The sequence below is a fragment of the Callospermophilus lateralis genome, chromosome 6, assembly GCF_048772815.1.
Source record: "Callospermophilus lateralis isolate mCalLat2 chromosome 6, mCalLat2.hap1, whole genome shotgun sequence".
Classification (NCBI taxonomy): domain Eukaryota; kingdom Metazoa; phylum Chordata; class Mammalia; order Rodentia; family Sciuridae; genus Callospermophilus; species Callospermophilus lateralis.
In genome coordinates, this window is record NC_135310.1 from 47438834 (window position 1) to 47453852 (window position 15019).

Below are 15019 nucleotides of genomic sequence, written 5' to 3' on the forward strand. Positions count from 1 at the left end.
TGAATCTCATGTCTGTCTCAAAGTCTTCCTCCCCTTTGGCAGCTTAGCTTGATGAAATACCTGCTGGTCACCAGGCTCACCCCTCACACACTTCTGTCTGCTCTGGACTGGCTCTTCTGATAATAGACAAAGAAAAGGATGAGGGGAAAGGCCAGAACTGGGAGGAAGCTTGCAGTCTTCTTCCTCACTGGTCATAACTTGCAGAATATTCGGCTAAGCATAAAGAATAATGACCTGGAGGCAATCATGATAAGTGAAATAAGCCAATCCCAAAAAACTGAAGACCAGATATTCTCTCTAATATATGGGTGCTGCTCACAATAGGGATGGGGAAGGAGTCTAGATCCACCAGATTGGACAGAGAGGAATGGGGAAAAGGAAGCGGGTATGGGAATGGGAAAGATAGTAGAATGAATCAGATGTAACATTCCTGTGTTCATATATGAACATACGACCAGTGTAACTCCACATCATGTACAACCACAAGAATGGGAAGTTATACTCCATGTATTGTATGATATGTCAAAATACATTCTACTGTCATTTATAACTAAAAATAACAAATAAAGAATGCTCAGCTAAGGACACTCCCTAAACATTCACTGAGATTTCACCACGTATTCTTCAGACACTATTCCCTCACATCCACACAGCTGACACTGCCACCTCTCTCAGGTACTCACTTCTTTACTCCAGTGCTTGCTGCTTCAAGTTGCACCAGGATATGAAACCCTGGGTAGGATGTTTTCTGGGTCCCTCACCTGCAGTGGAAGACACATGCAAATGAGACTCAATCCTCCCGGGGAAGCTTTCTTGATCCTTGGGGTACTGACTCATCAGGAATCTTAGACTTCTGATGTCCCTTCCTGCCTCCTTCCTTCCTGTCTTTAATAAACACACTTCATGTAACTTGTGTGTAGGTGTTCTGCCTGGCCAGTCTCTGATAGTAGTCAAAGTGTAGTCCAAGGTCCAGGGAGCTAAAGTGGTAACCAGAGTAAGGCAAACCTGCTTTGTATTTAATAATTGTTCCCAACTATGGCTGCTTCTCTACATGAAAAAGGAGGTAAAATCAATGGCTTTTGTTTTAAGCCATTAATTCAGAAATGACAAGAAAACCACACTGGATGTCTTGCTCTGTATACACATTCGATCCAAAATCATGGAGTCCTCCCTCTCCTGAAGATTTTCTCATTTGGTCACTTCAAAAAAGAAGTAATTGTGGCACTTTTAGGAATGTGGGGAGATCAAAATATAAAATTTGAACTTCTTAAACATATTTAAACTTCTACCCACCAAATTAACCCAGGGGAAGAATAATGTAGAAAAATTTAGGCACCTTAAGGAAGATGTTAAGTACCAAACATAGGGAAAATATTTTATTTGCTTTCGGTTACAAAATTACATTACTTTAACTTAAATCCTCACGACCAACATATGAACTATATTGGTCAAGTGGAACCATCCTGATTTTAGAGAAAGGAAAATTGTTAAAGAGATTGTCAGACTACTGAGATGCTGAATAAGGAGTCGAACTCTGACTCAACAAACTGGATTCAGCCTACTCATCTTTTTTTCTTTTCCCACATCCTCATCTGTAAACTAGAGATGACACTGTGGAGAGGGTTATGTTACCTGACCTTTCATTTGTTGTAAAAACGAAGTTGATGTTGGGCTTTGAACTGTTCAGCACTGTCTGGTCCATAGTGAAAGCTCAGTAATTTAATGTATTGCAGGAAAAAAAAAACAAAATTTCAATATCCTGATTTAGAAAGAGCATTTTCATATAGTACATTATTTATTCTAGATAATTGTAACCTTGTGGTTGAACTAATACAACTAGCCATTCAAATGGATGATGTTCTCATTCAAAGGTGAAAATCCTGTAAGTAAAAATAAAGAGACGTACAAGTTCAACTGCTGGATCTTGAAGCAAAAAGAATGACAATATTGGGAAAAATATGTTGACTCAAACGGCAAATTTTGATTTCCATTGAGTCACATTCTAAGAATAGAGCAGAGATTAAGAATTTAAAATGAAGATTATTTAAAATAGTTTGTGAAATGTACAAGCCCCCAAAATGAGACTAAATTTTAATTAATATTTGTAATGATATCCTTGCTAATGAAAGCTTAAAACCTTCAAACTAAAAACAAGAATAATGACAGGAAAGGATACTTGAAAACATGTTTCAGCATGCTGAACTTGTCAATAAACTTATTGTTATGGATTGGCTATGAGTTGACCCTCCCCAAAAAATTTATGTTAGACAATGCAAGAAAGTTCAGAGGTTAAATGATTAGATTATTACAGCTGCAATCTAATCAGTGGATTAATCCATTTGGTGGATTAATAATTTGAACGGATTACTGGATGATAACTATAGGTGGGTGAGGGAGCTGGGGGAAGTAGGTCACTGGGGTGTACCCTTGGGAATTATATCTTGTCCCTGGTTACTCCTGCACACCCATGTGTTCGTTCTCTCTCTCTCTCTCTCTCTCTCTCTCTCTCTCTCTCTCTCTCTCTCTCTCTTCTCTCTCTCTCTCTCTCACTCTCACTGTCTCTCTCATTCTTCATCTCCCCACCCCCATTCCTAGCTGCCATGGACTGAATCTCTGAACCATGAGCCCAAAATAAACTTTTCCTCTTTTAAGTTGTTCTTTTCAGGTATTTTGGTCACAGAAATAAAAAATCTGACTAACAAAATTACTGAAAAAAAAAAAAGACATACAGCACCAAGAATTCCCATATAACCACTACTTTTAGGCAAAGGGGAGGGAGGGAAGGGAAAGCATGAGGGCAGGAAAGATGGTAAAATGAGATGGACATCATTACCCTAGGTACATGTATGACTGACTGCACATATGGTGTGACACTACATTGTGTACAACCAGAGAAATGAAAAGTTATGCTCCATTTGTGTACAATGAATCAAAATGTAACCTTCTGCTGTCATATATACCTAATTAGAATAAATTAATTAATTAATAAAAAAGACACCTCCCTCCGAAAAAAAATTCTTCACAGAAAAGGAAACAATCAAGAACATGAAGAAAGAACCTACAGAATAGGAAAAAATCTTTGCCACCTGCACCTCAGATACAGCATTAATCTCCAAGATACATAAAAAACACACAAAAAACTAACACACACAGCAATAATAACTCAATCAATGCATGGGCAAAGGAACTAAACAGGCACTTTGAAAAGAAATACAATTGATCAGCAAATATATGGAAAAAATTGTTCAACATATTTAGTAATTAGAGAAATGCAAATTAAAACTACATTGAGATTTCATTTTACTCCAGTCAGAATGGCAATTATGAAGAATGAAAGTAACAATAAATGTTGGCAAGGATGTAGGGGAAAAGTTATACTCATATGTTGCTGGTGAGACTGTAAATTGGTGCAACTACGTGGAAAGCAGTATGGAGATTCGTCAGAAAATTAGGAATCTAACCACCATTTGACTCAGTTATCCCACTCCTCAGCAGATACCTAAAGCATTTAAAATTAGCATACTACATTGACATGGCCACATCAATGTGTATAGTAGCTCAGCTCACAATAGCCAAGCTATTGAACCAATCTAGGTGCCCCTCAACAGAGGAATGGCTAAAGAAAATGTGGTACATACACACAATGGAATATTACCCAGCCATAAAGAAGAATGAGTTTATGGCATTTGCAGATAAATGGAAGGAACTGCAGACCATCCTGCTAAGTGAAATAAGCCAATCCCCAAAAAACAAAGGCTAATGTTCTGATATGTGGATGCTAACACACAATAACGGGGAAGGAAGGAAGAATAGAAGTTCACTGGATTAGACAAAGGGTAAAGAAGGGAAGGGAGGAGGGAATGGGAATAAGAAGGCAGTAAAATGAATCAGGCATAACCTTCCTATGTTCATATATGAATACACAACCAGTGTAACTCACATCATGTACAACCACAAGAATGGGAAATTATACTCCATGTATGTATAATATGTTAAAATACACCACTGTCATGTATATCTAAAAGGAACAAAAAAAAATCTGTTTAGACTGAAAAGGTCTAATGAAGAAGAAAATGCTAGTTATAATATATAATTAGTACAATTATAGCATATTGTATATGCTACATAATATAATCTTTTTTTCTTTTCTTTTTTTTTTTTTTTTTTTTTTTTTTGGTACTGGGGATCAAAGTCAGGGGCACTTAACCACTGAGCCACATCCCCAGCCCTTTTATGTATTTTATTTAGAGACAGGGTCTTATTGAGTTGCTTAGGGCCTTGCTAAGTTGCTGAGACTGGCTTTGAACTCATGAGCCTCCTGCCTCAGCTTCCAGAGCCGCTGAAATTACCATCGTGCTCCACCACACCCGGCAATATATTCTATTTTACGATAAAAAAAAAGAGGTGTGTCTTATGGCCAAAAATGTGGTCTATCATGGTGAATTGTTCATGTGATTTGGAGAAGAATGTGAACTCTGCTGTCGATGGATGAAATAGTCAATGGATGTCAATGAAATCTAATTGCTTGATGGTGTTTTTGAGATCCACTATGTCCTTACAGATTTTTCTGCCTTCAGGATCTGCCCATTTCTGTTAAACATGTTGAAGTCTCCAACGATAATAATAAATTCTTTTTTTCTTACATTTTTGTCAGTTTTTGCTTTCCATATTTTGACATTCTGTTTTAAGTAGATACACATAAAAGATTTGTATTTTTTCTTGAAGAATTGACCTTACCCTCATGTAACTTTCCCTGATAACTTTCTTTGCTCAGAAGTCTGGTCTTTCTGAAATTATTATAGCTATTCCTGCTTTCTTTTGAGTAGTGTTAGCATGGTGTATCTTTCTCCATATGTGTCTTGATATTTACAGTTTTAACCATATGTGTCTTGATATTTACAGTTTCTTTTAGATAACATAATTGGATCATGTTTTTGTAAATGTGGGTCTTTCTGTTGCCAGTGTGGTTTTAAACTTTGGACTCCAGTGATCCTCCTACCCCAGCCTCCAAAGTAGCCAGTACTATAGTCATGTGCCACTATACCTGGCTTAGTTGGATCTTGTTTTTTGATGTATTTTCACAATCTGTCTTTTGATTGATGTAATTAGACCATTAGTGTTTAAAGTGATTAGTGTTGTACAGTTAGACCAATATTTACTCAGCTTGTTATTGTTTTCTTTTTCCATTGTTCTTTGTTCCTATTTGTACCTTCCACTCTTTTTATGCCATTTGTAATCTTAATTGAGCATTTTATAGGACTCTATTTTCTCTCCTTTCTTAGCATATCACTTATCCTCCATTTTTTATACAGTCTTTAGTAGTTGTGCTAGAGTTTGCAATATTTATTTATAAATAATCCCAGTCCTCTTTCAAATAACATTGTATTACTTTGCAGGTAATATTAATCCTGAAAAATAATAAGGTAATCCTAATTCCTCCCTCCCATTTCCTTTTATCATTGCTGTCATTGATTTCATTTGCATATATATGTGCATACATATTTAATATGTATACAGACATAATCAAATACATATGTTGCTGCCATTTTGAACAAACTGTTTTCTGTTAAATCAAGTAAGAATTAGAAGAATAAGAGTTTTAATTTTAGCTTCATGTATTCATTCTCCAATTCTCTTTTTTTCTTTATATTGATCTGAATTTCTAACTGATCTCATATTTCTTCTCTCCAAAGGGTTTCTGTTAACATTTCTTGCAAGGTAGATATACTGACAACAAGTTTCCTAAATTTTGTCTGAGAAAGTCCTTACTTTCCTTCACTTTTGAAAGATAATTTTGCAGAGTACAGAATTCTAGTTTGGTGGATTTTTCTGTCAAACTTGTAGATATTTCACCTCACTCTTCTTGCTAACATGGTTTCTGAGAAGAATTTGGATGTAATTCTTATCTTTGCTTTTCTATAGGTAAAGTGTCTTTCTCCCTTGGCTTCTTTAAATAATTTTTTTATCTTTGACTTTTCAAAATTTAGAATATGATATGCTTAGGTATGGGGGGGGTCATTTATCCTGCTTGAGGTTTCCTAGATCTTTGGTTTGAGGAAATTCTCAGCTGTTATTGCTGCAAATATATTTTCTTTCTTTCTTCTCCATTAAGTGTATGTTACACTATTCGTAGCTGTCCTACAGTTCGTGAATATTATGTTCCTTCTTTTCCTAACCTTTTCTCTCTTTGCTTTTCTTTCTGGGAATTTTCTAATAATTATATATGCTCAAGCTCAGAGGTGTTTTTTTTTTTTTTTCCTCAGCTGTGTCTAGTCTATTAAGGAGCCAATCAAAGACATTCTTTTTTTTTTTCTGATACAGTTTTTAAATCTCTAACATTTCTTTATGATTCTTGGAAGCTCCATCTCTGCCTACATAACCCATTTATTCTTACATGATGTGTTTTTGACCATAGGGTATTTATTTCTCTCTTTCTTGGGGATAGAACCCAGGACCTTGCACATGCTAGGCAAGAGCTGTGTCACTGAACTGTTTCCTGCCTGAGTCCACAGGGTATTAATTATAGATATTTTAAATTCTTAGTCTGATAATCTCAACATCCTTGCCAGGTCAATATTTGATTTTTTCTGTCTCTTTCAAACTGTATTTTTTCCTTTTATTATGTCTCACAATTTTTATTGATAGCCAGACATGGTAAGCTGAGTAAAAAGAACTGCCATAAATAGACCTTTAGTAATGTAAAGATAAGATGGGAGGGTGGTGTTATGGTTTAGACATCAGGTATCTCCCAAAATCTCCTGCATGAACTCAGGAAGTGAAATGATTAATCTGTGAAAGCTGTAACTTAATCAGTGGATTAATCCACTTGACAGATTAATAATTTGGAATAGCTGAGTGGTAACTACAAAGCAGGTGGGATGATTGAAAGAGGTGGGTCCCTGGGAGCAAGCCTTGGGGATTATGTACTTTGTTCCTGGCTCCTCCTGCATTCTCTCCTCTTCCTGGCTACCAGGAGGTGAGCAGTTTTCCTCCACCACACCCTGCTGTCATAATGTTCTGGGCCCAGAGCAATGATGGTAGCAGACCCTGATCTGAACTTCTGGAACCATGAGTCTAAAATAAACTTTGCATTCTTTAAGTCATTCTTGTCAGGTATTTTGGTTAGAGCAACAAAAAGCTAACACAGGTGAGGAGCAGAAACATCCTGTTTTCCTATGATTGGGTCTCAGTTGTTTAGTAAGCTTGTGACTCTGGTCTATGAATTCACAAGTGCTTCTCAACATCCTGCATTAGGTAGGACAGCCTGGCTAGAATGGGTTGGAATTGTTTCCTTGGTTAGGCTCTGATAAAAATTTGAATAGTTGAGTCGCTGGTAATATAGATTCTCTAAGGGCAGGACTTGTTAATAAGAACAGTGTTCTCTTATATATTAAAATGGTCCTTTTTTCCTTTCTGATGGTAGCAGGAGGGGTTTTTCTCAAACATTCACTTGGAGAACCTTGTCTAACTCTTAAAGGTAAAACTCATGGAAATATTTGGGTCCCCTATGAGTGGGCCTCCTTCAGGTTTTAAATCTTCAAACTTGTTCACTGTGAGCCTACAGCAATTCATCAGATACAATTCAGGTTTTCCTACCCTCTTTACTGATTCCCTTGAAGGTTTCTTCTCATAAGTTCATGCTCCAGCAAGTTGTAATTTTTCAGTATTTAACTCCTAGTCACTGCAATTTGGGCAGAGTGGTCTGACCTACTATTTTTGTAATAAAGCTTTATTGGAACACAGCCACATCCATTCCTTTATGAATAGTTTATGATAGAGGTCAGTGGTTGCAACAGAGAACTCAAGGCCCACAAAATCTGAAATATATATTATTTATTTATTTACATAAAAAGATTTCCACTACCTGTTTTAGGTCATAAAGTCTCCTTAGTAAAAGGAGCTTTATTCCAATTGGTTTCTAGAATCTAAAATATACTTACCAAAGTCTAATATTCCTAGAGTTCTCAGAATTCCCAGTATATGGATTCGCTTGACATGATTGCAGCCATCTTGAGTCATAACCAACATGATTGCCTCAGAGTAACCCTGGCCAGTTTTCCCTGCATAGTTTTGCAGCAAGCAATAATTAGACAAAACCATTAGAATGGTATGTGGAACTATACAGCTGTATCTTGGAGCCCAGGAATGTGTCTGACTCTGATGTTAGCATTAAGATAAACGAGGTGCATTCCAGCTGGAATGAAGTCACTTTTGTCCTAACCAGTTTCTATTCTCCTTCTGACTGAAGTTATGGGGATTCAGTTGGTCTTGCTGTGGCCCAGGACCACACTTCTGTCTGTAAGTCCACTGAATAAATGGTACTCATGGATCTATTGGCCTATTTTCTTGGGTCTATGGCAACTTGGGTGGGATGTTCTGGAATACCCAGAAAATAAGAAACTACATGCTGACTTTTTAAGGTGAAGAAATTCTTTTATTACAGAAATTGCTAGGCCAAAAGCATTTTTAGATAAGAATTCAAAATTCTTGCTTTCTTTCCGGACTAGGCCGAGCTCTAGGCGCCATCATGGGAGTCGACATACGCCACAACAAGGACCGAAAGGTTCGGCGCAAGGAGCCCAAGAGCCAGGACATCTACCTAAGGCTGTTCGTCAAGTTGTACAGGTTTCTGGCTAGTCGAACCAATTCTACCTTCAACCAAGTGGTACTGAAGAGGTTGTTCATGAGTGGCACCAATAGGCCACCTCTCTCCCTCTCCCGGATGATCCGGAAGATGAAGCTTCCCGGCCGAGAAAACAAAACAGCTGTGGTCGTGGGGACCATGACAGATGATGTTCGTGTTCAGGAGGTGCCCAAACTGAAGGTGTGCGCACTGCGCGTGACCAGCCAAGCCGTACCCGCATCCTCAAGGCTGGGGGCGAGATCCTCACCTTTGACCAACTGGCCCTGGACTCCCCCAAGGGCCGTGGCACAGTCCTGCTGTCTGGTCCTCGCAAGGGCAGAGAGGTGTACCGGCATTTTGGCAAGGCTCCTGGGACCCCACACAGCCACACCAAACCCTATGTCCGCTCCAAGGGCAGGAAATTCGAGCGTGCCAGAGGTCGGAGGGCCAGCCGTGGGTACAAAAACTAACCCCAGACTTACTGTTAATAAAGAGGCTTTGAATTTGATGGCAAAAAAAAAAAAAAAAAAAAAAAAAAAAAATCTTTGTTAAATAACCTGCTTGACAGTTTGGGTTGGTTTTTTTAAAAGTCCCTGAGTCTGTTCCTTGGACTTATCTTTGCATTAAAGAGACTTATTAACATACACTTCCTGAACTTTTTGCACTGGATAATTTCAGATGTTTACTCCTACATAATGCTTTAAATTGGGAAAATTTTTAAATTATATGCTAAGCAATTTAGAACTATATAAATTTCAACCATTTCAATAGAATTTCCAAAATTCTTAAGTAACTTAAGAACTTGAAGAATATTAAATCAGGTTAATTGAGTAATCAAGTTATGTCAAAGCAACATAGAATACTAAAACATTGTACACCCAAACATCTATATATATATATATATCATTTGATCAATTTATATATACATTTATATAAATACATACATATCAACATGATCTTAGTGTATGTACGTATTTGTATGTATGCAAACACTAACAAATTACAGAAACATGTTCACCCTTACTAGTAGTCAGGAAAATGCTACAGAAATGTTATACATTTACTACACATCTTCTTACCCATCAGATTGGCAAAAAGTGATGACTGAGGATAAATGCTGATGACTGTGGAAACAGGAATCTACAGACACTGCTGATAGGAACATGAGCTGATATAACATTTGAAGAAAGTAATCTTTGTAAAATTTTCTTGCAACCATAATCTTTGATGAATTAAAATTAACACACACAGTCTTTAACACAGGGATCCTATTTTGGAACTTTATTACATTTCCAGATGAATCATTATCATGAACTACTTTGCATATAATAAATGGGAATTTACTGCCTAGTCAAATAATTTTCTAGCATTTGTGATTATCATTTTTTAAAGGGAAAATCATGCTTCAAACATTCTTTATTTTATTTATTTATTTTTATGTGGTGCTGAGGATTAAATTCAGTGCCTCACACATGCTAGGCAAGGGCTCTACAACTGAGCTGCAACACCAGCCCCATTTGTGATTATCTTTTTAAATTTTTTTTAATTTTTTAATCCATATTTTTTAATCGGTGTGCTGTAGTTGTACATAATATTGGGATTTGTTGTTACACAAGTATGTGACACTATAACAATATAATGTGGACAATATCACTCTCCTGCACTTCCTTCTCTCTTCGCTACCCCCCACTTCTTGGTCCCTGTCCTCTATTCTATTTATCTCCTTTGCTTTTCAAGTGATCACCACCCTTCCCACCCCCCACCTTTCCTTTCCTTTTTTCCTCATGTCTTCATACATGTACTTTGGATAATAATGTCCATCACATTTCACCATCATTAATAACCCCATACCCCCTCCCTTCCCCTTCAACCCCTCTGCCCTATCGTCTATTCCTCCCATGCTCTTTCTCTCTCTCTCTCTATCCCACTATTAATCAGCCTCTTTATATCAGAGAAAACATTCAGCATTTGGCTTTTGGGGATTGGCTAACTTCACTTAGCATTGTCTTCTCTAACTCCATCCATTTACCTGCAAATGCCATGATTTTATTCTCTTTTATTGCTGAGTAATATTCCATTGTGTACATATGCCACAGTGTTTTTATTTATTCACCTATTGAAGGGCATCTAAGTTGGTTCCACAGTTTAGTTATTGTGAATTGTACTACTACAAACATTGATGTGACTGTGTCCTTGTAGTATGCTGTTTTTAAGTCCTTTGGGTATAGACCAAGGAGAGGGATAGCTGGGTCAAATGGTGGTTCCATTCCCAATTTTCCAAGAAATCTCCATACTGCTTTCCATATTGGCTGCACCAATTTGCAGTCCCACCAGCTGTGTATGAGTGTTCCTTTTTCCCCACATCCTCACCAACACTAATTGTTGTTTGTATGCATAATAGCTGCTATTCTGACTGGAGTGAGATGAAATCTTAGAGTGGTTTTAATGTGCATTTCTCTAATGGCTAGCGATGATGAACAATTTTTTCATACATTTATTGATTGATTGTACATCATCTTCTGAGAAGTGACTATTCAGGTCCTTGGCCCATTTATTGATTGGGTTATTTGGGGTTTTTTTTGGTGTTTAACTTTTGGAGTTCTTTATATACCCTAGAGATTAGTGCTCTATCTGATACCTGAGGGGTAAAGATTTGCTCCCAAGATGTAGGCTCTCTATTCATCTCACAGATTGCTTGTTTTGCTGAGAAAAACTTTTTAGTTTGGGTTCATCCCATTTATTGATTCTTGATTTTAATTCTTGCACCAAAGGGTTATTATCTTAAAAGAGGGTGATTATCTTAAAAAAAAAAAAAAAAAAAAAAAGGGCTTGGATTGTGGCTTAGCGGTAGAGCACTCGCCTAACACATTCGAGGCCCTGGGTTTGATACTCAGCACTACATAAAAATAAATAAATAAAATAAAGGTATTGTGTCCAACTACAACTAAAAAAAGTGAATATTAAAAAATGAATAAGTCTAAATAAAAAATGTAAGTCTAAATAAGAATGATCCAGTCCAGGATCAGGAAGATGTAGGTAGATGTGGGGACTGTGTGGTGGGGGAAGAGAATAGCTAACTACAGAGTGTTTTTCTGAGTTCAAGATAGATCTGTTAAGAACAACCCTCACTCTCAAGGCAATTGTCAGTGACTATTTCAAAAGCTGAATAATGTTTATTAAATCAAATCCTCTATATTGAATTCCTAAAGACAGTGTTTTGTAGAATCCAATTGAGTATATTAAAACAATATCTTGCCTTAGAGAGAAGGAAGATAGGGTAATTCATCATATTGGTTCTTTCCGCCAAAAAACAGATACCATCTAAAATAAAGGCAAGCCTAGGGCTCAGAGAGAGTTCAAGATCCCTAAACTGTTAAGATAATCCATTATTATTACAGGATGACACCAGTCATGTAAAGTTTATTCTTGCAAAACTGTGCTTTGGGAAGCTTTTCCTTTCCCTTGGATTGATATTCTGGCAAGAATCTAGTTATTAAATTCAACACACAACAATATGATGAAAAAATATTGAGTCCTAAGTGACTTCAAAGACAATAATTATTTTATTTGTGTATTTGGTTAAGCAACTTTAGCTAAGATCAAAATATCTAATTAAGTGATATGTGTTTTATTATTATATTGAACTATTACCCATGACTGACTAGAACTTTAAATATTAAGCTGAACATATATATTCAATTCAGCCTTTCAGTGCTGGTGAAATCCATATAACCTATATGTAAAAGGCATGAAAGAGTTAAATGCTTTCAGCAACCTCCTCCCAACATGTGCGCACCAATGGTTCTTTTATAAAGAAAAGATCAGAATTCTGGAGTACAGCCTTACCACGAGAGCATTATTTGATGAGGGAGACTTGGTAAAGAGCTATAACAGGGGCTGGGAATGTGGCTCAAGCGGTAGCGTGCTCGCCTGGCATGCATGCGGCCCGGGTTCAATCCTCAGCACCACATACAAACAAAGATGTTGTGTCTGTGGAGAACTGAAAAATAAATATTAAAAAATTCTATCTCTCTCTCTCTCCCACTCTCTCTTTAAAAAAAAAAAAAAAAAGAACTATAACGGAAGCACCCAAAGAGGGTTTTTTGAGAATAAACTCGAAGACATCTTTCATTTATAAAGCCAAGACATCCATAAACTTCTTCTCTCTGAAATAAAGAAGGAGACTCACAGGTACAATAAGCAGATTTTGAAACTCATGAACCACTTTGAAAAGGCCTTAGCTGAAAGCCCATACATTGGAGGGAGACAAGTGTACAGCATCTCCTGCTGTGCTCTTTGCATAGCAACAAAAGTTTGTGAGGAAACCATTCAAAGTTTGTAAATTTCGAACATTTCTGAGTAAAAGCTAATAATTTCCTTTACTGAAAATATTGATTCTAATGAAAGTAGTTCTTTCACATTAGTCCACATGTGTGTGCCAGAAAGGAGAATCAGCACCCTCTTTTCAGATCCTTTATTTTAGGAATTCTTCCTAGAGTCCCAAACTGGGATAACATTTCGAGACTTGAGTGGGAAACTATTCTTCATCTGAAAACAATCAAATCCCTACAGGGAGCAATGTAAAAGCTTAAGTCAGAATTTATATTACCAAAGGAGCACTTGGTGTTGCAGGGGGCTGATGGTAAGAACAGGCTGTGGTTCAGTTCTGACTCTTGCAAGTCTAGGCAGGCATGACTTGAAGTGTTAGCAATTCCAGGAAGGGAAGAGAAAGCTCTTCTGGATGGGCTCACACTGTCCACTGCATAACCCTATTTACATGAGAAATATAATTGGCATTTGGGTTGTTGAGCAATATCTCCATTTGGAGAGGGACAGATTTGCTAATCATAGGGGTGTTAGGAAATTTTTTCCTTCCATAAATTTTAATTATAGCACTTTCATAATCATATTTTCACAGATGAGGAAACAAATCACTAAAAGGCCATACAGGAAAAATTGGTCTCTGCAAGTGCCCTTTTCTTTTGTCCCTAATAAATTCACTTCCTCAGGCCTCAGATGGACCCTTTTGCCAAGAGGACTGGTCTGTTCAAATTCAGTGATGTTTAACCTACTCCACATGGTTCTTCTCCAGGGCCTTAAAGCAATTTTTTCGAATTTCATTCATTCTTCCATGTTTTACTAGCCCTACATCCCAGTTCTGATCTCTGGCTACTTTCCAAAATGGTTCTTTAAAAGTCTGTACACAAGTATAAATATATGATAATCAAGCTTTAAAATTTCCTTACCCTTTCTACTTTGTTGCTCCCCCTTTTTCGTAAATTAATCAATAAACTTAATTAAGAACCAGAAAAAAATAAAAAGATTGATATGTAAGTAGATAGGTAGGTTGATAGATAGGTGAATACTGTTATGAACTAATTGTATTCCTCCCAAATTCAAATCGAAGACTTATTCTTGCTGTAACAGTATTTGGAGATAGGGCCTTAGAGAGGTAATTAAAATTAAGATCATAAGGATGGGCCCCTAATCTAATAGGTCTGTATCCTATAAAAAGAGGAAGAGATACCAGAAATGTCTTTTTCTGTGTGTACATAAAGAAGAGATCATATGAGGACACAGCAAGAAGGTGGCTATTTATAAGCCAGAAAGAGAAAGGAAGAGAGTCGCCCCCCCCCAGAAACCAACACTCATATACTTTGATCTTGGACTTCCAGCCTCCAAGACCTGTGAGAAAATGAAAAGTTCTGCTGTTTAGCCATCCAGCCTATAATATTTTATTGTGGCTTTCCAAGCAGATGAATGCAGATGTTTTCTTGTACATCTGTGTTTTGAGGGTATTTTTTGTCAGTGTGCTAGGGAGTATAAGAAACCACAATATGAACATGGTTCTTCTCCAAGGGGTGTCAATTTTATAAAATTTGAAGGAAGAAAATATGAACATAAAGCATGAAATTTTAAGTTAAAACATGACTTTCTGGAGAAAGTCCTATCTTTTGCTTGCATCTTTGCTCATTCACACAATTTCTACTTTCTCTGCCATTAGGAGTATTTTGATGGAAAACTTTGTTAATTGTTGCAGTAGATGAATCTTAACTAATGAGAACATAGACTAATTTTGGATATAGTTTCTAATAATCATAAGTAGACTGTATCTACAAATAGATTGAAAGAAAAATGTTTTTCTACAGCCATACCTCTATTACAAAGCATGCCATGGATCAAAAGGAAGGCATTGTGGGCGCTGTGGTTAACTCAGGAAAACAATATAAATGAAAGCACAACTCTTTTTGGAAGGCCTTTTGGGAACACCTGTGATATTTTCTAAGGTACCAGTTGCATTTCCTTTTCTGGTTTCCCTTTGGTCTTGGTGAAACTGTCAAACAAGATTTTCCGTCACCTAGCCAAGAGGCACGCACACATGTGAGTCAGGTTAGG

General features: G+C 37.0%; 1 pseudogene; it reads left to right on the forward strand.

Moving 5' to 3' along the window:
* The first annotated feature begins 8507 nt into the window (after positions 1-8507).
* On the forward strand, positions 8508-9131 carry LOC143402360 (large ribosomal subunit protein eL18 pseudogene; annotated as a pseudogene).
* Positions 9132-15019: the final 5888 nt, after the last annotated feature.